The 27,955-nt window shown below is 42.7% G+C and overlaps 1 protein-coding gene across 4 annotated transcripts in view; it reads right to left on the bottom strand.

Moving 5' to 3' along the window:
* The window catches only part of IL1RAPL1 (interleukin 1 receptor accessory protein like 1), a 1,164,933-nt gene extending 1,138,851 nt beyond the window's left edge, over positions 1–26,082 (bottom strand). Inside the window, exon 1 of one of the 4 annotated variants that reach the window (XM_053311513.1) lies at positions 24,966–26,082. The gene's annotated coding sequence lies outside the window, so the exon portion shown is untranslated. Of the gene's footprint in view, positions 1–24,961 lie in introns of all 4 variants that reach the window. The other 3 variants (XM_053311511.1, XM_053311510.1, XM_053311509.1) reach the window with 3 other exon arrangements.
* Positions 26,083–27,955: the final 1,873 nt, after the last annotated feature.

Genomic DNA, 27,955 nt, shown 5'->3' on the forward strand with positions numbered 1-27,955 from the left:
AAAATTCTTCTCATCCAAATTTCTCTAGAGATTTTGAAGTTCCAAATTTACTGATCTTGTTTCACAACCAATGCATTAGGAACTATCTTTTTTTTAATTGTGCCTGTACTACTACTCATGTACAGTTCTCTGTAGATTTATCTGTATTATCAATGACTACATGCACACTGATAACCACTGCAGAAAAGAAAACCCAGTGTAATCATACAAAAGAAATATGCAAATAAATGGAAGGATTACAGTTTGTCTAACTGTGATTGGTTTTAGGAAGTCCTCTCGTTTAGGACAGAACCAACCAAAGAAGCAATGATGAATGGAAATACTGTCATTCTAAGTGCTAGCATTATCTTTGAGCTAAACTACATCATAAAGTTAATGACCTTGGTGTCCCCCCCCCCGACAGAAGCCTCAGAAAGTCCAGTGCAAACTGACATGCACTTCTGCCCCTGCTAGAATCCTGATCCGGATTGGCCCTCCCACAGTAACTTTCCCCAGGAGGAAAGCAAAGCTCCTATCTTGATATGCTCTTCAGCAGCTCCTTTCTAGAAAAGAAAAAAGCATGTCAGCTCACCTGTAGCTTGGCCCTTTAATCACAATTTCTAATAAATTAGGATTAGAAAAAGATTGAGGTTCCTAGGTTAACCCTTTATAAAAGTTTTATATATACCTTGCGTTTAAAACACAGCAACAATTTAGGTATCAGTTCTACATGAAGATGAATACATGGAAAATGAATACATTGGGCCTAGTAACTCGAGGTCCAGTTCATTGAGACAGAGTCATTGGGACTTCCATGTATCCCAATACGAAGAGAGTTGCCTCCAAGTCCTAAAGATAGCCAGTCATCTTTCCAGGAAGGAGTCCTCTCCACTGCGTTTAATTTGTTTAATTTAATTTATTATTTATTTACTATCATACTTATATACATACCACCTAAACATTTAGCCTTTGGCAAACAATTACAAGAAAATTAACATTCATAACTCTAAGAACTTTAAACAGATTGGAAACAAACAAAACTTTTGAAACCAAATTAAATTAATTAATGACAACCAAGATTGTTCTCTTTGTCTTATTTGGAAAATGGTGGTATGATGACTACAGGAATTTGGTATGATGACTACAGCACGATGGAGATACCTTTGGACAATAATAGAAGTGGGTGGGAAACACTTTCACATCAGTTCTGTATCCCATCACAGAAGGAGTTGTAGCACTATGGGACCTGTGAGAATGGTATGATCGTGGAAATATTGATTTTAGAAAACATGGGGCATTTTCACACTAGTCTTGAGAATAATTTTTAAGAGTCTTTGCATATATACAATATTTTGAATTTAAAACTTAATTTAAATTTAATTTGAAATTGAAATTTTAACTTATGGACGTTAGTGCGACTATCACAGACTCCCCTGAAGGGTACACTTCCTTGCAATTTAACAGTGTGTTGCAGTTTAATAGTATTAATAGTGTTTAATAGTGTTTTCAAGGGAAGCACTGAGGCACATGTTAAGAGTACATGCTTAAAATATTGTTAACATTTTCCTATAAGGCGTTGCTGCATACTTTAATGTAAAGCTCATTAAACAGCTTTAAACCATGTAATTTTAAAAGAGCAATATAGTATGAAGGCACCCAAGTGGAGTTCTATTGTACTAGTTGGTTTATAACCAGATGCCAAGGTACTTAAAGCTGACAATCCCACGGTGTTGCAATCTAAAGACTTGAAGACATCAAGCTTGTTTAAGGGCATCCCAAACAAAAAAGACATATCATTTCATCAGAATACAAGCATAGCTCAAGACAAGGGTGTAGCTAGGATTGAGTGGATGGGTTCAAAGAACCTGGGCCCCCATCTCCTGCAGGCCCCCAGCTCCACCCCTCCCTATTTTCTTCATTATCTCCTTCACTCCAAGGGGCTGTTGGGGAGAGGAGCAAACACCCTCTCCCCTAGCTACGCCTCTGGCTTAAATATGTTAACATATACTGTCTGGTAACATACAAAAGAAACATTGGTATCCCCAGGATAAGGTGGGCAGTTGCCCCTGGATTCATGGCTAGACAGCTGCTCCTCACCACTTTCAGGGATATGGGATAAATGGAGGGTGGAGTTGTGGGCCTGGCCCAAGAGACGGGCATGCGGGCTGTCATTTTACTCCTCCAGCACATGACACTGGTGGACGAATCACATCCAAAGAATGGCTGCAAAAGCATTTGGCTCCGTTGCTCTGTCTTTCAGTTGCTTTATGGGCAGGTACCCTCCCACCCGCCCCAGGACTCAGTGAGGGATATTCCAGCCATTGGAGCCAAGTAGGAATTTTTTGGGTCTCAACTGATTGGCTAATGTTGGGGCCTTTTTTTGCCTACTTCTCACTGATTTCATTAAGGCAGATAATTGGTCACTTTGTGGTTGAGTGCAGGTCAGGTAGGTTAATTTACATTGGTGTTGGGCTGAAGGGCTGTTACGGTGAGTGGGAATATGGAACATAGGAAGCTGCCATATACTGAGTCAGACCATAGGTCTATCTCGCTCAGTATTGTCCACACAGACTGGTAGTGGCTTCTCCAAGGTTGCAGGCAGGAATCTCTCTCAGCCCTATCTTGGAGATGCCAGGGAAGGAACTTGGAGCCTAGATGCTCTTCCTAGAGTGGCTCCATCCCCTAAGGGGAATATCTTACAGTGCTCACACTTCGTCTCCCTTTCATATGCAACCAGGGTGGATCCTGCTTAGCTTAAGGGGACAAGTCATGCTTGCTACCACAAGACCAGCTCTCTTCTGAAGAAGGCATGGTGATCTTGCAACTCTCAGGCTGGATCCACTCCCACTCGGGTGCATGCCAGCGAATATTGCTCAGCGCCTAGCGACCTGGGTTGAGGTAGGCTGGCATGCATCCCCTCGACAGGCGTAACCTCGTGGTGGAGAAGAAGTTCAGACTGGGTACCGGGCCAAATCAAAGCCCAGTCCTTGGCCCTCCTGTGAGCATACCTCCCAAGAGATTGACCCACATTTTAGTTAAGATTCCTCATTGCAGGTTTTGTAATATGGTTAGAGTGCTGGACTAGGACCGGGGAGACCCGACTTCAGATCCCCATTCAGCCATAATACTAGCTAGGTGACTCTGGGCCAGTCACTTTTCTCTCAGCCTAACCTACTTCACAGGGTTGTTGTGAGGAGAAACCTAAGTATGTAGTACACCACTCTGGGTCCTTGGAGGAAGAGTGGGATATAAATGTTAATAATAATAATAATAATAATAATAATAATAATAATAATAATAATAATAGATTATTATTGACAAAATGATTTTAGAAAACTGCAAGAGAAGAAAAACAAATCTAAGCATTGCATGGATTGACTACAAGAAAGCCTTTGATTCATTGCCTCACACATGGATACTAAAATGTTTAGAAACAACTGGTGTCAGCAAAAACATTAAGATATTTATAAAAAAAGCAATGAGCATGTGGAGTACAAAGTTAACAATCAATGGCGAGACACTTGGAGAGGTTAGCATTAGAAGAGGCATTTTCCAAGGGGACTCACTATCCCCTCTGTTGTTTGTAATCGCCATGACCCCACTTTCACAAATACTAAACAATACAGGCCTCGGATAGCAAACATCTAAATCATAAAGTCAAATAAACCATCTGCTGTACATGGAAAATCTAAAGTTGTATGGAAAGTCCCAGTCAGAAATCGAATCAGTGCTAAGCACTGTCCGTATATTCAGTAGCGATATAGCAATGGAGTTTGGACTAGACAAGTGTGCTGCATTAATCATGAACAGAGGGAAAATAAGAAAAACAGAAGGAATAGAACTGCCCAATGGAAGCAAGATCAAGAACCTGGAAGAGAAAGAACATTACAAATACTGGGGCATTCTCCAGGCTGATAACATCGCACACACTGAAGTTAAAAGAACAATTGGAAGTGAATACATCAGGAGAGTTAGAAAAATCCTCAAGTCCAAACTCAATGGTGGGAACACCATACAAGCCATAAACACCTGGGCTATACCTGTTATCAGATACACTGCAGGAATAATAGACTGGACCCAGGCACAGCTAGAGACGCTGGATCGTAAGACCAGGAAAATCATGACCATCAATCATGCGCTGCACCCCAACAGTGATGTTGATAGGCTATACCTCCCTCGCAGCTCAGGTGGAAGAGGAATGCTACAAGTCCATCAAACAGTAGAGGAGGAGAAAAGAGGCCTTGAAGAATATATCAAGGACAGTGAAGAAGATGCACTTCAAATGGTCAATAACACGAAACTATTCAACACCAATGAAAGAAAGCAGGCTTACAAGAAAGAACAAGTCAAGAACTGAGCAGAAAAATGGAGAAATAAGCCCCTGCATGGTCAATATTTGCACAATATAAGTGGAAAATCAGACATCACCAAGACCTGGCAATGGCTTAAGAATGGCAACTTGAAGAAAATAACAGAGGGTTTAATACTGGCTGCGCAAGAACAGGCACTAAGAACAAATGCAATAAGAGCAAAAGTTAAAAAATCAACCACAAACAGCAAGTGCCACCTTTGTAAAGAAGCAGATGAAACCATGGACCACCTAATCAGCTGTTGTAAAAAGATCGCACAGACTGACTACAAACAAAGGCATGACAAGGTAGCAGGGATGATACACTGGAACATCTGCAAAAAATACAAGCTACCTGTAGCCAAAAATTGGTGGGACCATAAAATTGAAAAAGTTGAAGAAAATGATGATGTAAAAATATTATGGGACTTCCGACTACAAACAGAAAAACATCTGCCACACAATACACCAGATATAACTGTAGTCAAGAAGAAAGAAAAACAAGTCAAAATAATTGACATAGCAATACCAGGGGATAGCAGAATAGAAGAAAAAGAAATAGAAAAAATCACCAAATACAAAGATCTACAAATTGAAATTGAAAGGCTGTGGCAGAAAAAGACCAAAATAATCCCAGTGGTAATTGGCACCCTGGGTGCAGTTCCAAAAGACCTTGAAGAGCACCTCAACTCCATAGGGGCCACAGAAATCACCATCAGCTAATTACAAAAAGCAGCTTTACTGGGAACAGCCTATATTCTGCGACGATATCTATAACAATTGACAATAAAATTCAGCCATCCTAGGTCCTTGGGAAGGACTCGATGTCTGGATAAAACAAACCAGTCAATAACACCTGTCTGACTGTGTAAACAAGAAATAATAAAGTGACCCTAGTTTTTTCCAGCTATACATGTCCTGTCATTATTTTGGCCTGGGTTTGCAATAATGTGCAGCCCTGTGTGTGTGTATATACACACACAAACACTTTGCTGCAGATGCCCATGTAAAGATTGCTGAAAAATTCTTGCAGTTGCCCATGTAAAAAATGTATTGCACAAGCATCTGTCAGGGATGCTTTAGGTATGTAATATTTTACTCAGGACAGGGGGGTTAACTATGCGAGCTGCTGAATGCTTTTCGTTTCCACCTCTATCATATTTCATGTGTATGTATATAGGCTAATAAAAACTTCCAAGATCTTGGGTTGTCAGCTGGCAAGTATTTTATGGAAGCACCTCATTTTAGAATGTCTGCATTTGCAATGGATATACTGGAAACTCTGAGTTTTACAGGTGCCACTTCTCACCTCAAAGTGGTGACAGCTGCCTGTCAGATCTTTTGGGAAGTGGGTTGGACTGTTTGGATTCTGTCCAGTTAAGACCATCTACCTTCCAAACAGATCAGCAGAAAAGTGAAAGCACTACTCTTAGGGGGCTGCCAAAGCACTGATCTATAGAGCAGGAGATTCCCAGACCACCTCTCTCCATCCATTCATCAGTTCTGTGACACTGCTGTCCCTAGACAGCCTTGTACCAGCATTGATTTGCTGGGGAGGAAAAAGAAGATGGGACAGAAAAATTCTGGGCTCCATATTTTTTTTAAACATGGCAGAGCTTGGCAACTATTAGTCTAAGACTGATCTAACAAAATAGTTTAAGGCTATTACTTCTGATGGTTTTGTCAGGGATCCTGCAAATAATGTGGTCAGTGTGCTGCTTCATAGGAGACCAAGAGAATTATGAGGGCAATGCTTGTGTCACATCCCCAACAGGGAATGTTGTGCAGTATTTCCCCCTTCCACGCTGTTTGCCTGATTTTGAATTAAAGTAGCAAACAGCATGAAGTGCTCCCATTACATAGAGCTTTTTTTAAAAAAACGTCAGAAATTATTCAGTTGTTCCATACTAAATATGTGCAAGAAACATAGATTATTGCAATGTACATACTTAAAACCTCACACTGCAGCAAACCACAGGCTCTGACAAAATCCTCCACATACAATATATGTCTGTACAAATTACAGAAGTTCTGCAAAGCTTATCTAGTAAAGAATCCCAGCAAATTTGAGATGTTGGCTATCATGAGGAGGAAAATTACTCAAAGTAGTCCCATTGAAATTAAAAGGGCAAGTTAGGCATTTTCTAATTTGTCCTTGTAATTTCAATTAGACTACTTTTAGGGCTGTGCAGAATGTTCCAAGCTCGGAATGTTCTGACTCGAAACGGTCTATGTGGAATTTTCTGAGCTGAAATGGAACACCCTTCAAATGATGGGCTCGTTCCGGGCATGTGTTCTGTTTCAAGCTCAAAACGTAACATAAATCCCTTTTTGTACACATCCCTAACTACTTTGATTAATTTTCGTCATTATGTCAGCCACCATTTGGTCACATGACAAGTGAATTCAACATTTCATCCTTGATGGTGCTGCATGCATTAGGCTGACTGTGGCCAAGTGGCAAAAAGTAGTGGAGTGGATAGAGTCCTAGGGACTGTTGGTAGACAGTAGTAAGGAACTTGAGAGTGTAAAGAAGGCTATAGAGCAATGAAGAATGAAAAGTCTTAGCTAGAAGCAGCTCCTTCCAGGTCTTCTCTGATATCAGACCCCAAATCAGATATTGCCATGCTTTTCTTTTCTTTTTTGCTTAAAAGTTTAAACATAACCAGAATCCAGTGGAGGATTTGCCTGGAAAAGGACCTCATTGGAATTCAGTATCATCTGCATAGGATGCCTCTTTTCATTCACAGCACATGACCTACAATTGCCCCCAGAACCAGAGTTAAAACATTTTGGCAGGTTGAATAAGAGCAACATCTTGATTGACTTATCAATGGCAATCTGCAACTTTATAAAGTAGTTTTAGTACTTATACTAAAACCCAATCCCATTCTGTGACAAATTGGTCCATGGAGGCATAGGCTATTTTCTGCAACATCAAACATCACCTTCAACCCCAAAGAGTTCAACCTTGCTTGGTGCTAGAGATTAGTACATGCTCTGGTTCTGCCACTCCCTAGAGTGTCTTGAGGGAGTCAATCTCATCATTGCTACCTGAACCCTTTAGCTCTGGTTTCAAATAGATAAGTAGAGCATCCTTCAAGTGATTTTGGTCCCCCCAAGCCCAATTGTTCTGAGAGGTGGTCTAGGTAATCCCCTTCATCCATTAACTGGTGATTCAGGGTGCCTGCCAGTTATTGTAACCCTATCAGCTATTGTCTTGAAACACTTGCTAACTTGGGAACCAATCTAGTTGTCCCATCATCACCTGGGCAGTGTAGGTGGAAACATCCCTCTACCCATAGGTAAAATATAGGCTAGGGGAAAATCCTACTCAAGCAAAATAGGTGACCAGCTAGCCCAACACTGCCCTTAAGGATGTCTAGGTTCCTTTCTGAAGTCACAAATGCAGCCACCAGGAAGATACCAGTATTTTAAGTGACCAGTATCCTCCTAGTCAGCACAGGCCAATACCCAATTTCATTGGTCCCTGTCTCCTTCCTTGTGACAGCAACCTGATGTTGCTCCTCTTCTCTTGTGCTGCTGAAAGGGTGCCTTCCGCTGCTTGCAGAAGAGGAGCTTGAAGCATGAATGCCAATGTCTTGGGAGCAGCCCAAATCCACTGGATTCTAAGTGTACTGGCAGAACTAGGGTCTCTCAAGTACAAGATGGAGAGCTGTTCTTGTGGTAGCAAGCATGACTTGTCCCCATAGCTAAGCAGGGTCTGCCCTGGTTGCATCTGAAGGGAGACTTGATGTGTGAGCACTGCAAGATATTCCCCTCAGGGGATGAAGTCGCTCTGGGAAGAGCAGAAGGTTTCAAGTTCCCTCTCTGGCTTCTCCAAGATAGGGCTGAGAGAGATTCCTGCCTGCAACCTTGAAGAAGCCGCTGCCAGTCTGTGAAGACAATACTGAGCTAGATAGACGAATGGTCTGACTCAGTATATGGCAGTTTCCTATGTTCCTATGTTCCTAAGATGGATTCTGGATCACATTCTGAAAGTTTATCACATTCCAGATGAAAAAGAAATCAAGCTGTAGTCTATTTCAAACCCAAGAATTTCACTCATCCCTACTTTTTAATTTGTCTCCACAACCATGAGAACAATAAATATGCCCCACCTTTGAAAATAAAAGCTGAATTTCTCAGGAATTGAAGAATGCACGGGATGAATACCACAGTAAGCCAAACTGCACAATTTGTAGTGCCATTGTGAAGGCAGAATAAACAAGCACCCCTATGCATGTTAGCCATCTTCTCTGCATGAGAATATAGAGCTGCCTTTGTCATTGATGTTCCTAGAAAGAACTTATTCATCACTTGCACCATAGCCCACCATAATACAGAGCTTCAATATATCATGCCTAAAGCACACCTGTGTTGGCTATACTTTGAAGTGCTTTGAGATGAATTCCTGACTCTTCCTACTGCACTTTGCCATGTCTGTGTCAGTGCCACTGCTTTTATTCACTTGCTGTCAGTGGCATTTGCTGCATTAATTCAATAAGATATGTCTGTGATCTTTATTCATTAAAACTAATGTAATAACTTCTGACTAGAGGAGGCACTGAAGACTCTGCCTTTGCCTGGCAGGCAAAAGGAACCAAATTCAGTTTGGCTCCATCTAAACTCCAGCAGGAATGAGCCTAGGCCTTTATTGGGAGGTTTTATATTAAAATTGGTTTCGCATTGGCTCAGTTGATACCGTTCTCTCTCTGCAAATGTGAATATGCCAGGAGCAAATGTCTAGTCCAGTACTGAAGACAGCTACGGAGACCTGACGATCCCTGTCTTGGGGAAATGAGCCCCTGCTTCGAGCTGACTGGGAGATTCCCATTGGGAGGCATCTAGCTATTTTGAGTGTGTGCTGACTGAGTTTATCAGATTACTCCATTTGGGTGCAACAGAGGGACTGCTGCTGGCGTTGTCATAAAGCTCTGTGACTGTCCTTGTACTGAAGCAGTCAGCTGGAATTAGCCAAACTAGGTGACAGTCAGTGTGGCAGAAACCCTCAGAGAGATTGTCAGCATTACTATTAAAATGGTTAGGGGTAGGGAAGAGATGAAGCAGCTTTTATATGTGGAATACAAGACATGTAGCCCGAAGAACTTTTGCTGAATGAATGCGCCCATTCCAGCAGTGCTTATAATCCTAGATGTATGTCAGGATTCTTAAGGTCATCCAACCATTGATCCAAGGCAAATCTGGCAGAAGTCACAGTTTAACCTATATACTATGGTAGATTTAGCAATCATATTCTTAAGAAATGTACCATTTTAAAATATTATTTGAGCACATAAAATGCTATGCAATTATATCACTGGCTGCCTTTCAACCTGCTCTCTGAAGCAGGATGTATTCAATTTTGTATTACAGTTTTATCCTGCCCTCCCTCCATGGAGTCCAGGGGATCATACAGAGTTTTCCTTCCCATTTTATCTTCACAACAATCCTATGAGGCAGGTTAGCCTGAGAGACAGCAATTGGTCTAAGATTACACAGTGAGCTACATGGCAACATGGGAATTTGAACTAGGTATCCCTAGTTCAAGTTCAGTTTTCGGATTACTACATGACAGTGGCTCCCTGAATTGTACAAACAGAACTTGATGCATTTTGGTTAGGTGGCTAGATACATGGCCCCGTCCTACTGCAGGATTCTATTGCTTTGGTATATCTCTGATCAGACACTTGTAGTCTTGTATACTAAGACAAAAACATGGAGTGAAAGATGATATGAAATGAAAGCATGGAGCATTTCCAGAGCTGCAGACAAAGGCACAACTCTTTAAATATTGGTGGGCGGGGAGGAGGAAATACAATTGAAGATATAGGTCATTAGGTTTGATGCAGAGAGGCCAGTAAAATTATCAGGGAACTCCTCAAATGCTTATCAGGGATCTGCACCTTGAACGTTGCCAACAGAGTTTGAAACTCTTAACGTTGGAATGGCCAGAAAAATGAATGTTACATATATTTACCTACGTACTGAAAACCACAGCACTATTTTAGAGAAGATTTGAAACTAACAGTTTTTTGGTTTTGCAATGACTTTGTATTTTCAAAATCCCTTGTCATGCCACAATACTTTTCCCCCCAGCTGCAGGAGCAGTAAAGTAGAGATCAGATGACTGGCAGTCAAACAGAAGACTGAAAGACTAAGATCATGGCTTAGCTGTGCCGATACATTAAATGGCATGCAACGTCCTAGATGCTTTGCTCCAGCAACACCAGGCAATTGGCAACTTTGCTAAAGCTGTAGGCACACATATTCAGGCAGGTTCCTTCATGCCAACCCAATGCCAAAAAAGACACTAAAGCGGGCCTGCTCAACTTTGGCCCCTCAGATGTGTTTGGACTACAACTTACATAATCCCCAACCACAGTGCCAATAGCCGGGGATTATGGGAGTTGTAGGCCAACATCTGCAGCAGTGATGTGCCCGGACCAGTCTGGAGGCCATTCTAAAGGCCTCCGGACTGGTCCGGACCTGGGCGGTTTGGGGTTCGGGTGATTCGGATGGGGGTTGCTTTAAGAGCGGGGGGGTTACTTACCCCTCCCGCCACTTTCCCCCTGTGGCGCCCATAGTTCCTTTAGTAATTGGGGCAGCAGGATACCTCCCTGCCGCCCCTTCCCCCATTTCACTGCTCAAGGCTCCCAGCCCAGGACCCAGAAGTCTTCTGCGTACGCACAACGCGCGCGCTTCACGTCTTTAAAAATATCCCCTAAGGGGGGGGGGTAATACCTAAGGAGGTATTGCGGCGGCAGTGGCAGTAATTAGGGTGGCAAGATACCTCCCTGCCGCCCCTTCACCCGTTTCACTTCTAAAGGCTCCCAGGACCCAGAAGTCTTCTGTGCGCATGCACGTCACGGAGACGTGAAGCACGCACATAATGTGCATGTGCGCAGAAGACTTCTGGGTCCTGGGAGCCTTTAGAAGTGAAATGGGTGAAGGGGAGGCAGGGAGGTATCCTGCCGCCCCAATTACTGCCACCGCCGCTGCAATACCCCCTTAGGTATTAGGTATTATGCCGCAAAAACCCCTGCCTTAGGGGATATTTTTAAAGACGTGAAGCGCGTGCGATGTGTGCATGCGCAGAAGACGTCTGGGTCCTGGGCTGGGAGCCTTGAGCAGTGAAGCAAGGGAAGGGGTGACAGGGAGGTATCCTGCCGCCCCAATTACTAAAGGAACTACGTGCACCGGAGGGGGAAAGCGGTGGGAAGGGTAAGTAAACCCTCCCCCCACTCTTAAAGCAACCCTCCCACCCCAGTGCCGGACTGCAGTCCGGCAGTTCCGTGCATGCCCCTAATCTTCAGGAGGGCCGAAGTTTAGCAGGCATGCACTAAAGGAATACTGGTTTGTCTATATTGTTCTCAGAAATTTGAGTTTTTTCCATCCTAACAGATTGGCAAACCATATAATTTGGGGTGAATTATCAAACCAAAGTTCTCTTTGCATATTACCCAATGTTATACCACTATCTCCTGCTAACAGTGTCTTTCAGCTGTTCACATGGACCATAATATTCATAAAGGATAACTCATAAAGGAAAGATACAGAAACTGCTGAACACACATTTCTCTCTTTATTGGCATTTCATCTTTGACCTTAAGGTCATGATCCTTAAGCAAAAGACTTCAAGCAAAAGGTCATTATTCTTAAGCATTAAGTCCCCAGGATTCCTGAATGCATATGACCCTGTTATATGGTGTCAGGGGGAAAGATGTTATGGTCATAATTCAATGCAGTTAGGGACCTAAGTCCCACTGTAATCAGTGGTGCTTGAACTTGCTAAGCTGTGCTGGATTGTGCACTATGTGAATGATACAATTGACCTGATGAAAACAATGAGCCCTTTCTCACAATCAGTAAGAAAGGGTTCTGATCTGCAGGGTCTTAAAATGCTTACCTCCCCGGCAGATGTTCAAGGGCTCCTTTCTCAGTGGCCAGCAGTGTGAGGGGCCGAGGGCTGGGACTCGCATAATGCACCACAGTGCATTATTTAAAGCCCGGTTTAAAAGTGCAAGCACTAAGCCCAGTTTAAAGGCACCCTTGTGCCCCAAACCCAGGCTAAGTGATGGACTCCTTTAGTGGGTTTGCCACTGCCAAGAGCCACACGGCTCCCGCCAGTTCACATGTGCTGGCAAACCACGCTGGGCTTCCTTGGCCCAGTTTTACCTGCATGTGTGAATAGCCCCAGGTATTACTATTTTTTCTTGATCAAATTATGATTGGGTAAAGCCCAAAATAATTATTCCCCTTTCTCTGTTTGGTCTAATGACCATCAATAAAATTACAATACAATACAATTATTCCCCTTTCCAGTTAATAGTAATGCTCTGACATTCCACACATGTTCACAGATTTGCATTCATGTCTCCAAACATAGCTATCAGGAGGCATTATTTGCATTTCCATTATCTTTAGTGCTCACCTTGTTAACTTGATTATATCCCACTGTACCTCAGTCTGTGTACAAATCCCCTTCATGAATCCGATGAGACATGCTCTTACCCAAAAAAGTGTATGAAAGCAACTCTAAAGACAGATGATCTTGTGAAAACATTCATAGCAATTTGCTTCCTTCATAAAATCCTTAGTGAAGATAGTTCTGAGCTACATTTTGTTTACTTTATGTTAATATTAAGTAGCCTTCACCACTTACAACTTGCTGCTATTCTGTATGAGACAGGCTAGTTGGCAAAGTAAACCTGGAAGAATGGATCAGCTCAAAATTGTTTCAGGGCCTTATTAATATCTTTTGTGTTCTATCCTTTAAATATTAGGGCTATTTACACACACTCGTTAAGATCCCTAATTGCCCAGACATGAAGACAAGTATGTCCATATCATCACCCACACTTACTAACAGTATGATGGACATCTTGCCACATGCTTCATGTGCAGCTAGTCATGAGGATGGCCACTATGGGCCCTTTGGGGGCTAAGCTTTGGGCTACTTGAAAAATTCTTCAGAATATTTCTGTGTGCATTCAATTGTCTTCACTTTACCCTATCAAATATTTGCATTTAAAAAAATACCAGTACATGTTTGAGAATTATATTGCAACTATGTTCCTTATCTAAAATTTAAATCTTACCTTCCTGAATACTAGGTACTAGAATACCATTATTCACATACACACAGCAGTGAGCATTTCAATTAAGGAAGTTCTATTGTTAGTGGGCAGTAAGAAAATAGAGGTACAGTGTACGACCAGTGAGCCATATGATTATCCTTTAACACAATATATACACTATTAAATACTAAAGTAGAGAAAGATAATGATGGGGGTACTAATCTACTAAGAGATTAAAATGCATAATTATAAAGTTATTAACAGGTTGATTTCTCAGAATAAATCAAACATGTTTGCTGTGTGTTTCTTTCCCCCCAAAGATTTTAATCTTTGTCTGATCACTAAGTTACCAAAATGAAAAATTCTGATAAAAAGGCACTTTCTGAACAGAAGTAGATGTGCTAGAGGGAAAATAAGTTCAATGTGGTATATCTATTATTGGTTGGCAGTGGCAAGAGTAAACAAGCATGATCAACATTCCTTATTGACTTCTTTTTAGAATGTATAAAATGACCCATTCCTAATTAGAGTCAATATATTAAAAATATAAAAAGAAATAAAATATCCATGGTACAAAGTGTGACCTAAATAATCTCATTAAATAACTTTTGCTCCTAGGGGTACAGTTATAGGCCTGAGACCACCATTGTGGCTTATTTTATGGCTGCAGCACTTCACCTGATAAGCCTGCCTGACCAAACATAGGTCACATACACACATAATGCAAAACTGGAGGTTACCGAACCTGCAGTTTCAATTGTAAATTGCAAATTGCATCACAGACATTCATCCGGCAAACTCTGGTTCCAGGAGAAGGGAGCCCTGCTACTGCTGCTAAGCCACCGAGGCCGATCCCAGCAGAGCAGCAGCAATTGGCCATGATCTTGAAGGGTGTGCTGAGTGCAATCATGCATTTTCAGAGCACTCAGCCCTTCCTCGGCATGGAAAGGGCATTTAAATCCCTTTAAATGCCTTACCATGCCAGCACTTCTTCTGAAGCAGTGATGGCACCACTGCCCACCTAAGAGCTGTGCACCAAAATAGTCCTGGCACAAGCATGATTTTGTGGTGGGAGGGGGGACTATTTCCCTGTTACTCAGGAAAGGAAAGGGAAAATGATGACTTTCCAGGAGGGAAAATGTATATGAGGGAGGGCAAAGGATCCTGGTGGGGTCTGTCCTACTGTGACCTAGGATGCTCTTGTGATGGATCACCCTGGCAAAGTAGTGCATCAGAGTAAACCACATTCCTGCTTCCCTGGCAGATTGCTGCCAGTGAAATATTTCTCTCATGAGAGGCCAGTCTAATGGGGAGGACCATGGGGTTGTAAACCCTAGGCCTTCTGTTCAACTGAGCACTCATGAGTTGAGCTTACCCAACAAAGGACCCTCCACTTGCATGGTGCCCCCACTTCCTCTGGTAAAAGATAGAACTTTTGCACAGTAACCCTCTCCTCCCTTGAGAAGCCTTGAATGCACCCAAAGGAGATTTTGATGTTCCATGTGTCAGAGCCTGCCATATGTGTGGACGAGGTGGGTGGGTGGTGAGAACACTGGGTGTGGGGACAGATCTTTACTCCCATTCAAAATTCCCAAGTTCGGTCCAGCATTGCACCATATGAAAATCTGCTGGTGTGGGGATTTGCAGGATAAGGAGCCCCAATTTCCAGTGACCACAGGGGGCAGAAGCAAGGGTGCACATGTCCACATGGGCATATGGGCTGGCATGGGGCACGCTTTGACAGCTACCTGGTGGCAGCTGCCAAGACAGGGAGAGTAGTCCCTGGGGTACCCATCTCCTCAGCTTTTCTCCATAGAGCAACCTATAGTATTCCCATGGCCTGTCTCTCTTGCGAGAGAGCAGTTCGTGGGAGAAGGGGTTGTTTTATCATCTTGCATTATTAGCAATTCTGCCTGGCAACTCTGTCCCCACAGACGGTTCTTCTCATGAGTTGTGAGGGGGTGTCCTGATGGTCTAGCACACTCTCTTGAGTGATCATGTTTGCCCCTGGGTTGGTATCTGACCTCATCACATTTGAAAAATCTTCCTTCTCAGTGATGGCAATGCTGATTTTGCTGCCCAACCCTTCTCATGAATAAGCCTAGGGACCACACAGGTACCCCCAAGGGGAAGGGGCTGGTCTGATTGATTGCAGTTTCAAAAACAGAACAGAACTGCTGTTATGGCAGCATCCAGGTTTGGATGTAATGCTCCAGCAGCCAAATTGGAGGTCTTGAAAGCAGACCTTACTGGAAAACAAAGGTTCAAACTGGAGTTTGGTGAGCCAAACCACAAGTAACTTTCACCACAGATGCACTAATTCGGACATCATGGTGTTCCAACCTCTGCCTCATTTAACTCTGGTTTTGTGTTATGTCTGAATTCAGCCATAGTGTGCCTACCTCTGAGGTAGATTTGACTGCTTAATCTAAATAAACGAACAATAACTTGGAAGGAATGCAAATTCTTCCACATCTTTTTGAGCCCAAATATCTTTTTAGACTTTTGAGCTCCAGAGTTCCTAGCAACTCCAGAGTTGCTAGGAAGGATCATGTTTACCAGATTGTCTGCCCACTTCTTCACAGTTCTCTGGTGGCTGAAGAAGAAGCACCTACTACAGAAACTGGCTGAGTGTGTAAGCCTAGACACCCTTGGCTTCCTTCAACCCTAGACACCATTGGCTTCCTCCTTCACAGTTCTCATCATTGAAATATCTTGCACAGTTGCTTTGCCTAGTCCTCCACATCAAGAGCACAGATAAGAGATCTTCCTGTTTGTAATCCCTTGACACAGTTGTTCCTCAGCCCTGATTTTGTCTTTGCTGCTCCTTTCCTCAATTATTTCACTCTCTATACTAAGGATGTGTGCAAGATGGTATGGTGCTGGCTCAGCAGGGCGGGAGGAGTTTCCTTTAAAAGTATATAAGGAGCTCCTTATCTTTTTGTCCCTGCCCCGCTGCTTTTCTTGCATCGCACTGCTCTCCCAAAAGCCATGCACGGCTGTGGTGCTGTTCCCTGCAGCCTCCGCGCGGCATTGGCACGCACATGCATGCTGACCATGTGTGTGCCAATGCTGCGCGGAGGCTGCTGGGAACAGCGCTACAGCCACATGCGGCCTTTGGGAGAGCAGGGTGGCAGACGAGCAGGTAAGGAGCTCCTTACCTGCTTTTTAAGGGAACTGCTCCCTGCCCCACTGGCAGCTACACAAATGGCTTGAGCACATCCCTACTCTACACAACCTGTAATTTCAAGTTCTTGCTTTCAACCCACTGCCTATGCTGTCCTTCATTCACCTTGACTATGCCTTTTCACAGAGTTATTTGCAACTTCAAGCATATGCTTAAAAGTGTTGTGATGCCCTTGCATAATGTTCAGCTTTCTTTGTGCTATCACCTACTTATCATTTCTAAGTCTGTCAAGCATTATAATGCTTGGGTGGTACGAAGCAAAACTCCTGGCTCATAGGGAAGCTTTTAAGAACATAGGAAGCTAACTTGTACCAGTCAAGCCATTGATCCATGTAGCTAAGAATTGTCTACATCTGTGCTACACAACTTTAGCCCTCCAGTTGTTTTTGGACTACAACTTTCATCTTCCCCAGCCACAGTGGCCAATAGTAAGGGATGATGGGAGTTGTAGTCCAACCTCTGCAGGAGCACAATTGGAATCATGCCACTGGATTCTTTGAGAAGAGGGCTTTGTTATGAAACAGAAATAGGAAATGACACTGTCATTTTTTTAAAGAATTAAGGACTTGGTTGGTCAGGAGATAAAGCTGTGGATAGGATAGTTTATCAGTTTTGCGGAAAATATAAAACTGGACAAAATGGCAAATAAATGCACTGGATTAAAATTCAAGATGATCTTTGCAATTTCAAATTAAGATTGTAAAATTCAAGTTAGGCAAGATCAGAATAAAGGAAGAAAAGTAGATCAAGAAAAAACCAAAGGCAGAAATACAAAGAGTGAAATAACAGACCGGATGCTGGTTTATTATGCATTGCAGCCATGTCATGCTATTGCAAAAGAGAAAAATGCCATTTTCAGTAACTAGCAGAGGCTTCACAGCCAAGAAATGTAAAATAGGACTGATCTGGCATTATCTGGAATTCTGCATTCACACTTTTGGCTCTTTAAACTGGAGAAGGTTCAAAGAAGAGCAATGAAATGTGTTTGAAATCCCAGATTGTAAAGGAAGACAAAAGGAACAGAACTGGCTCTCTAAGACTAAACACTAAATAAGATGCAAGGAAACTGCACAGGAATACATGCTGTAAACAGGATAGTAGATAGTCATTCCCAAGTGGTGGTAGAAAAAGGTTATGGGAAACATAGTCAATATCAGGAAGTAATTCTAACCCAATGATTATGCAAAAGAAAAAGTGTCCAGGAAAACATAAAGCATCATTATGGGGTGTAACTCTAACTGTTGGGGCAAGTTCAAGTAGCTCCTCTACTTAATTGCAAATCAGCCTGTGGATGTTCACATCAGATCTCTAGATCTATGGCCATTCCATGGGTCAGACTAAGAATGTGACATTAAACACATCATTGCCTAGTTTGGGAATTATCATCTGTCCAAGAGCTCAAGCAGTTTAGAACAAGCTCCATGTAACAACATGGTCTGCCATGCAAATATTAACATTATCACAAGAAATTGGTTTGGCCCAAATATTAAACAAATGTCTAGTAAACATCCATGTATTTTTATGTGCATTCATGGGCTCTACTTGCACCTCTTCAAATCACTATCTATACCTTGGACTACACATGTTATTTTAAGTGCATAACAACAATAATGTTCACTGGCTCTTCTTTCTATACAAGAATGCTGGTTAGTTTGTTACTGACGACTCCCCCTATCCTTTGGCAAGAGCTGTCAGAGATTCATTGGTTGCTGTATTAGTATTTTGCCAGAAATGATGAGTCATCCTACAAGTTTTTGTTCATTGAAAACTCTGAAACTCCCAATTACACATTTCCACCCAGCAAATTAGGCTGAAGTATACACACTTTGAATTCTAAGTTATCAACCACTTATTGCTGCTAATTATAAGAAAATGTTACCTATTATTAGCTTGTGCTATATCAATCAAAGCCAAACCTTATGTGGAAAAACCTTTAACCAATATTTTCTTTTTATTAGATTGTTGTCAAAGTTGATGCTTCAAAGTGCTTATTGAGGGCATGTCCTACTGGTGGCTTTAAACAAAGACTTCAGTAGTCATCCCTCCCTCCCAGTATAAGTGCACTATCAGTTCCAGTCTGAACTAGATTCCCAGCATCCTATCCCAATTCACTGGCTTCGGCAAAAGCAGGATCCTTGTTGGTTAACACATCTGTCTAGGCAAAATAGAGTTATGGTAGACCAAAGAAGAACTGATATGTTGCAAGTTCAGGCTTTGTTGGCTACCTGTGTTTATAGTGTAACACAGTCATGCCAAACTAAGAATGTGCAAGCCTGCTATTTGAATTTATGGCCGCCATTGGACACCACATGGAACCTGAGGTAAAACCACCTCAGGTTGTCCCTGTGTGACATCTGAATTATCAGAACCACAGTTGCAGGACCCAACTGCGGTTCTGATTCCTCCTTCCAACCTCTGGATGAAGTCTTGGTTTGAAATAAGCTGGTACACTTACCAAACGGAGGGTCTGGAGGCTGCAGTGTATCATCTGGTTTGGACAGCTCGCCCAAACCAGAAATAAGGGATGAAGCTTGAACTCTATTGGCTGGCATGGCTTTCTGCCATGGGTCAGAGGAAGCCCATGCAGCCAGTATGGCCCCCTTTAGTTATCGTCTGGGAGCGCGCTGGGGGTCTTGAATAGAAACTGCAGGTCTACTGAATCAGCAGTTAAAAGGTGCACCCTATATTAGGGGTTCATTCCAAGGAGAGCAACACCTTGCTTCAACTTGCCTCTGTAGTAAAAGACATGAATACTCTGTCTGACATCAAGACTAAAGACGCACTCACTCAATGAAAGAAGTTGTATGTATTTTAGAAGTGTGCAGAGTTGAATAGAACTGTGGTGAGCTGCAATGTTCTGCAGCTACCAGCAGAAGACCTTCTCTGGAATACATACAAGGTTTTGCAATGTGGTGTGAATTGTGTCAGTATCTTGCACAAGAAGTAATCGGGCACAGACTTTCCGTTCTTTGCACAATGTCGCTGCATTACCTCCTGATGCTAGTGCAATAGCAGTACACTAGTACAACACTAGAGTGAATCCAGGCCTCTAATTTGGTATGATATTCAAAAGACATAGAGGTACCTAGACAATGTCAGGCTGCAATCCCATGCATACTTAATGCTGCTAAGACTTATTTCTGAGTAAACATGCATAAGACTGGGTTCCTAGATAGATAGATAGATAGACAGATAGATAGATAGATAGATAGATAGATGTTTATTACGGTCATAGACCAGATAAAAGACTGGGTTCCAAAGATTTATCCTAACTCACAGGAAGCAGTATATTTCACAAGATGACCTTGACAGCATTGTTATATATACATTCCCATTGGTATAGCTGTCTGAGCACAGAAAGGTCTACAGCCTGAAATCGTGCACTTCAACATACATTTGGAACCTCCCCCCCCACCTTCCTTTAAATAGGACGAGGCAATAGTGACTCCTCCTACACAAAAGATAGACAAAGGATAATGGCTGACATACGACACAACAGTATGTCAGCCTAGTAACAGTGTGTTTGTGCACAATGCATAGATTGCACAGGTGCCAGATATGTGCCAACTGCCTGATGAATTTGATGAACAATTATATACCACTTTTCAACAAAAGTTCTCAAAGCAGTGTACATAGATAAAAATAAATGAATGGCTTGTGTCCCAAAGGACACAAAAATAAGCCCATTATTTCCAATGGGCTTACTCATATGTAATACAAATTTGGCATTCGCACTTACATGAATTGTACAAATGCAACATTACTAGGCTGGCATACTGTTGCGCAGTATGTCAGCTATTGTTCACAGATCCTTTTCCTCCTCCGTTGAAAAGAAGAAAAGCTGTTATGGAAGGAGCTCTTCCCTGTGTGTACTGGCAGCTCCCACTTGCAATAGATCACTGGATCTATATGCAATAATATGTACATGCTAGGAATGACAAACTGCAACACAACACTACCTAGCTGTGGCTGGACAGTTGTACTAGAGGTCAATTGTACAATCAGCAAATATGAGTGAGACAAATAACAGGCAGAACAAAAGCATCAGGTGTCTAGAACTGGAAGGACAAGTACATATATTTCATGAAACAGAGAAAGTTGCCCTATTAGACATTGCACAGTTGCAAAAGCTGTTCATTTATTAGCTGGCACGATTGAAATGTCATATATGTATGCAGTATTAATCTTCCTCTTCTCTCTAAACTCTGTTTATAAAAAGCATATCAGATCAATAAAAGCATTAATTATACCTTCATACCTCTTGTGGCCTATCCCTAATCTATATTCATTTACATGGCAAAGTAAAATGCACACATAATTGAATTGCTGAACTAGAGTGGTTTCTTTCTCTCTCTTTTTCCCCCCTGCAGCAGAGCATACTTGCATGCAAGGCTTAAAACCAAACCAAGCCAAAACCGGGGTGACTGACCTGACTAGCTGAAATAGCACTTCATGGTAGCTCTTAGGGGTCTGTAATGTAAATACTTCTTCTTTCCTTCGTCCCTAACATGATGGATGGCAACATGATAGAGGCTTATAAATGAAAATGCTGACATCACCTTATCTATGGCTGTGCAAATGGTGCTGCTGTAATTATACTTTATAACTTGAGTACCACTAGATAAGTTGCTAGTTTTTAATCATATTAATCAGGGCTCGGTTGTTTCAATTGCCATAAATTACAAAGGTGTCTGCTCTGTAAAAATGGGAGGTTGGCCAAGCACTAAAAATTATATCACTTCTATTTTGTAAGAATAGATGCAAACACTGTACTGCAAAGCAGAGCAAAACACAGAAATATTTTCATCAATTAGCCATAGTTTGTTTCAGTCACAATGCACACAGTAATGTCACCTAACCCCTACTAGCAGGCACGCTACTTCAGTATCAACCAATGGATTCATCCATGAATATTTAATCAGAAAGTTGTCTGAGGAATCTTTTTCCAAATCAAATAGCGGTGTGGTTTATTATCAGCTATAGATCAAAACTGCTGTACAACAGGGAAACAAAATCTCAGTCTTTCTCATCCAAAAATGAGCCAAATGCAGTTTTCCTTCTGCCCTGGTTTTTAACATTCTTCAGACTATCACTCCTGAAACCTGATGGCCTAATTCTTCTTTAGACTGATGTTGATGACAACATCACTATTGCCTTTACCGGGTCTTGAACTGTAACCTGGGTTTGCAAGGTTCAAGAAGATTTCTCTTTGTAAGCTTATTTCAGTTGATCATTAGGGGAAAAGTCCTTTATAATCAACTTGTTTGCTGCATATCAGAAGAATCCATTACATATTTCTTATAACAACAGTCTGTAGCAGATAAGTAACCTGGCATTATGTAAAAGACACATTAGAGGTTATGAGAACGAGGACTCGATTACCTGAAAGTCATGAAGCACAATTCTAGGCAGAGTTAGACACACCTAAACCTTTTGAAAGGTGGGGACTTCAGAGTGCTTAACTCTACATAGGATTGCAGCCTCAAAAGCCCAAATATCATCCTTGCAAATATTCTTATGGTTAACATATGCTTAATTGTATAGCTCTCCTCATCGCCCACCCTCCATTGATGCCTTTTCAAACCATTACTCACACAAAATACTTGTTTGTAACAGGATCTCTAGAGAATGGTTGTTCTGATTTAAGCAACACAGGAAACTCTACACATAATTAAAAATCTGTGTGTGTGTGTGTGTGTGTGTGTGCGCGCGCGCGCACGCGCACACACACACAGTGGATTGGGAAGGGGAGGAAAACATTTCTGGAAATTCCAAGAGAGAGACTAGTGCATGGGAGTTGACATAGTGTTTCAACCCTGATGGATGGATATAAGGAGTGACTTTCATATCTGAATTTTGCAATTACTTAATATATTCATGAATGCTGAGCCCTAACTGCATTAGTACACTTTATGAGTGTCTCACTCTCATATGGGAGACACATAAGGGAAAGAGAATAGGCGTCAACTGGGAAGCCAAATTTCAGACTGGTGGATCTTTGTAAAGTTACTGAGAACTGGCTAGTACCTTCCACTTGGCAGACAAAGGAGGAGGAGGTTTCTCAAACACTGCAGAGCCTCCGTTTTTATCACTTCTTCCTAACCAATATATCCGCCAGTAGATTTCTTTCTTTCTTGCTACATTGATTCCGTATGGAATTAGGCTGCAAAGACATTCATTTCACAGCACTAAGATTCCTCAGTGGAGGAAAAGGTTCTCCATGGGTCTTTTTGCAAGTATCTCTCACGGGGAAGAGTTTGCACAATGCCTAGGGACAATGTCAGAGCTTTTAACATGATAGAAGAGTTGTAGTGGTGACTCTTCCTTATTGGAAAGTGTCGTAAAAGATGCATAAAAATGATGTTACCTTTTGTTATCTCAGTTTCAATATAAGAAATGATCATTCTTGATCTTTCTGCAAAGTCTGCTTAATCACAGCTTGCTATACTCAGATTTATCTTATAGTTGATGCATTTCCCAAGGGGAAAGGTGCCAATGATGCCCACATTTGTCCTGCTACCATCCTGCCTTTAAAGGAAACAGAAGTCATTCAGCCCAAGACTTTGCTCTAAGGCTTTATTTTGCTCCATATCAGGCAGACTAAAATGCTTGACTGAGACACACTGTTCCTTAATTCTCTGATCTGCACAAAGCCCTCAAAGTTAATAGCCAGTTAAAGCATCATGGCACGTTTCCTGCTACCTAGACAAGCTGTGACCTAGTATCTAGAATATGAAAGGAGGGGGTGGGGTGAAACCTGGAAGAGAATTGGTGTGTTCCCATTCTTTAAATGAGTTTGTATTTGGGTGCTGGCTATACTTCTACTTAACCACCCGTGTGTATCTAATTTGCAGATTATTTTGGTGTAATCTTTCCAAGAAGGATTCAACCCATTTTCTTTCAATTGTGTAGTCTCCATAGGATTTTTTTTAAAAAGGAAAAAGAAGTGGGTGGCCTTCCAAGCATGTGGGATTGAGTTACCATCTATGAAGCCCTAATGATGTTCTGATGCCACTGTCCCAGCAAAGATATGTTGAGGAAAAGGGGGAAACCCAAAGCTTCCTCAAAAAAAGAAAAAAAAGGGGGGGGGAATTGCTCTCATCCCCCATTCAATTGCCAGTAGCCTTCCAAAGTTAACTCAAGTGATTGATACACTGTATGATTATGTTATTAGATGCAATCAAATTACATAATCATCGATTATGCACAGCTACATCTATCTTCCTCCATATAGAGCTGTGTCTCTTCTCCCATCCATTATGCATGAACCACCAGCTGTACATGGGAGTCTATATTCCAGCACACACTATAGAACTTTAGCATTGCAGTGCATTGCATTGTACCATGTCATCACTATTGATTCTCTCAGTCCCTCCCCCTCCCCCTTATCAAAATGCATTTTGCAGGAAAGGGTTTAACAATGGGCACTGCTTTGCGCTGAGGGGATTCTATTTCTTTCTTTCTGGTCCATGCTACACTTAGGTATCTTGTGCACATTTGCCCCAGCCAGCTGCAGGGAAAGCTGGTGAGATTTGATTCTGATCTCTGCTTACAGATCTCCAGCTCCTTTGCACGTGGCTGGGTCTTAAGGTTTCAATAGATAAGTTACCAGGTGGGGAGGGAAGAAAAAAACACCTGAAACACATTTTCCAAGGCAAGTGAGGGACAAAACAACGGAGGACAACCGGAAAGATTCTGAGCATCCTTCACCCAGGATGCATTACACAATCTACCACCTTTCAGCTTCTCTTTCCATTCCTGTGCCAAATTGACAAGCCATCACATCCCCTCAGTGGCTTTCGCCCTCCAGAACCAAAGCCCCAGAATGCCAATAAATCCAGATTAGCGCCTTAAAGTTCAGTAACTTGCCCCCAATGAAGCCTTTTTCTGTCTCCAGCTCTGTCTTGTAGGTCTTACAGAGTGCTATACAGAGTTGAGAGAGACCCCATCTTTAAACCAAGGGAGCCCATTTCATGTTAAATAGGTTCCATTGATGAGTGCTCATCTGACTCCTGTAGATCCTTTTCGACCCAAAATACGTTGTACTGGAGAAGGCGCGGGGTGGGCGGTGGGGGGGAGGGGAGGAAGTGTGTTTGCTCAGACTGCATTCAGGCTGATCTTCCCACATCAAGGAGGCAAGAAGGTGGGGGGGGGGGAGAGACCCTCGGTCATGCTTTGATTTATCACAAAATGCACTCTCAAAAAATACCTACTGCAGTTGTTCCACTGAACTGCCAATAATGGCTAGATCTCTCCCTCCCCACCCCCGTGTAATGCAGCAATCACCAAAGTAGTCATTTCAATTACAAGCGACCAAGTTTAGCAATGCCTCTGCTGGGCTTTTAGAGACGTAAAAAATAACCTTACCCACCACAGTCTTGCAAAATATTCGTCTCCTGGTATCAGTCAGTAAGGTAATTGCTGGTCATCACAATGCGTAGTCAGGGAATCCACGTTTTTTTGTTTGTTTTTAACTCCTCCGGGTATTTTTCCCCCCCTGTTTTGCTAGCAATTAATAAGGCGACGGAGATGCCCATTCACAAGTGCCAAGTTCACCATCCAAACAGATAATTCCATATAGAGCGAAAGATCCTTTGCAAGATGCGCCTCCTGCTAGTTCTCAAAGTGGCCAGGTTGCTCGCGGATGGTACAATCCAGGTGGGAAGCAGAAATTAAAATCAAGAGGGGGGAAAAACCTGCCTGGAGAGGGGGAAAGCAAGAGGAAAAGACTGAGAACCCAGATGTCTGCGAGCTCTAGGACAAGGAAACGAGTCCTGGATTGCGAGCATGGAGCCTTTTCAACACCTCCCGGCGCACATGTAAAAATCCCAAGCCCGCCACGCAGCCATCAGAAAGCAAGAATCCTAGGTATATTTCACAAGTATCCTACAATAACGGATCCGACAGGGGTTTTCCTTGTACTGTACTGCTACGTGGAAAGCACACAGCCCCTGCTGTTTGAGAGGATGTCTCCTGGGTCCTAACACTCCCAATCGACACGGGAGGGGGGATCCTCTCCCCCCAGAAAAAAAGCAAATGCGGGGGGGGGGGGGGAATCCCACAGTTGTCCGTTTGCCCTGAGTGATGCTAATCTTCTGTGAAAATGACAAGTGAGCAAAACCCAAAGAGCCGGTCGCGACGAAGAAGAGCAACCCACCCCAAATATTCGAAGGAAGGGAGAGGGAGGGAGGGAGGGAGGGAGGCAAGCAGAGAGCGAGAGGGTGAGAGTGAGTGAGAGAGAGAGAGAAACTGCAATGCATAAACGATTCCAGTGTTTCTACAAGATCGGCTCATTTGATTGAATGCATTCTCGCCTTTGCTGCAAGTCATAAAGAAGATGCTGTTACTGCCACCCAATGGATACTTTCGTCCTAGCCAATCCACACACCACGGCTACTCTGCAAAGCATTAGTGGAGAGGAGGCTGATCTTTTGGGGGGCGAGGGACAGCGAAGAAAGAAGTCGTTACTGCCCAGCGATGCCAGATTGAAACCATCATCACAGCTCTTCTGCCACTTTCCCACTGGGATTGAGCGGGTCGAGAGACACCGCCGAAGCCAGACGGAACTCCGCGCTCTACAAGTTCGACGCTGATGATCAGCCGCGTCCCCCCGCCCCGCGCAAGCAATTTCCCCAGTAAAGGGTTGTTTTAAACGCGATGATGCATTATCTATTCTTGGATTTCTCGCTCTCCTCTCTCTCAAGCAAACTGTGGGCCTCGCTGTTGCCATGGGATCTTCTCTGTGCGAACTCTGAACTGTGTGGGAACAGTGGGATTGTGTGTGTGTGTTGTGTGTGTGTGTGTGTGTGTGTGTGTGTGTGTGTAAAAAAACCCTCCTCTACTCTTTTGGAAACTCTCCCTTTCTCTCCCACCACCCCTTGAAAGATTTTGAAAATAGGCAACAAAATCTTGCTGCAATATTGCCAATTAAGTCTAACAGGAGCTGCAAGGTGGATCTAATTAGGAATGTTAATTACTTCACCAAAGAAATGCTCATTTGCAGATGTTTGGAGCGTTAAACAACTGTTCTGCTAAATTTTACAGTTAAAAGATCTCACCCGCCTCTCTTTCCCCTCCGCCTTCAACATCTAGATATAGATAGAGAAGGCAGTGATGCCTTCGACATGAGTAAGTATATGTGGGAGGCTGGGAAGTTGGGGAAAGAGAGGGAAGACTGCAATCCTGGACCTGCTTTGAAGTCAATGCCATACCAAAAAAATCAATGAAACTTCTGAGGTAACATAGTTAAGATCAAGTTGTAACCAATAAGAATACCGAAGTGATTCATATTAGTCTACAATGGTAATAGTAAATAAAAATGAGCAGCTGCAGTCTGGACTTGACACTTTTTGGGTAAGGGGACTCCTGTGCCTTTAACATCTGAATGACAGGCAGAAATGAGATGAGGGCCCCGCCCCAGCAGAAAGAGACAATGATGTGCAACATACCTGTTAGAGAGCTGTCAAGTCACAGACTCTATGTACAGGAGAAGCTCCTTTATACTGGGTCAGACAACTGGTCCTTTGAGGTCAATATTGGCTCTAATTGCAGGAAGTGGCCCTCCAGGGTCTCTCACAGAATCCTTTCCTGGCCCTAGCTGAAGATGCCGAGAATCAAATCTGGGACCTTCCAGCATGTGCTCCAGCACTGAGCTACAGCCCGTTCCCAAAAAGGTATTGCCTCCCACTCTCTCCTGGCAGTAGCCTATCCTGGGTTCTTAAACTATCTCTCCAGCATGGTAGCTGGGATTAGTCAGAAGCCAATAGCCATCACTCCTATTTAAAAAATGGGGGGGGGATCTTGGGTAGCAAGACTGTGAAAGACTATGATAGTTGTTAATCAGAGTAGACATCACTGAATAAGATGGACTGTCTGATTCAAGTGTAGGTCAGCTTAAGGAAAGGTAAAGTGTGCCGTTGAGTCGGTGTCGACTCCTGGCACCCAAAGTCCTGTAGTTGTCTTTGGTAGAATACAGGAGGGGTTTACCATTGCCTCCTCCCGCGCAGTATAAGATGACACCTTTCAGTATCTTCCTATATCGCTGCTGCCCAGTATAGATGTTTGGGAAACATACCAGCGGCGATTCAAACTGTCAACCTTCTGCTTGTTAGTCAAGCATTTTCCCGCTGTGCCACTTAAGGTGACTTTAGGTCAGCTTACATATGTTTAATGTAGAGATATTTGATAAGAAGCTCCTAGTGGGAAAGGAACTCTTAGGCGCAAGAATATGGAAACTCTTAGGAGCAAGAATTATGGCCTACATCTAGAGCAGTACTGTCTTTCCCCCCCTGCTAATTTCATAGATCCTAAAAGTGTTATAGGAATCAAAAGCTTATATATACTTTTATAATACAAGTATTA

This window comes from Hemicordylus capensis, chromosome 3 (genome assembly GCF_027244095.1).
Source record: "Hemicordylus capensis ecotype Gifberg chromosome 3, rHemCap1.1.pri, whole genome shotgun sequence".
NCBI classification, from domain to species: domain Eukaryota; kingdom Metazoa; phylum Chordata; class Lepidosauria; order Squamata; family Cordylidae; genus Hemicordylus; species Hemicordylus capensis.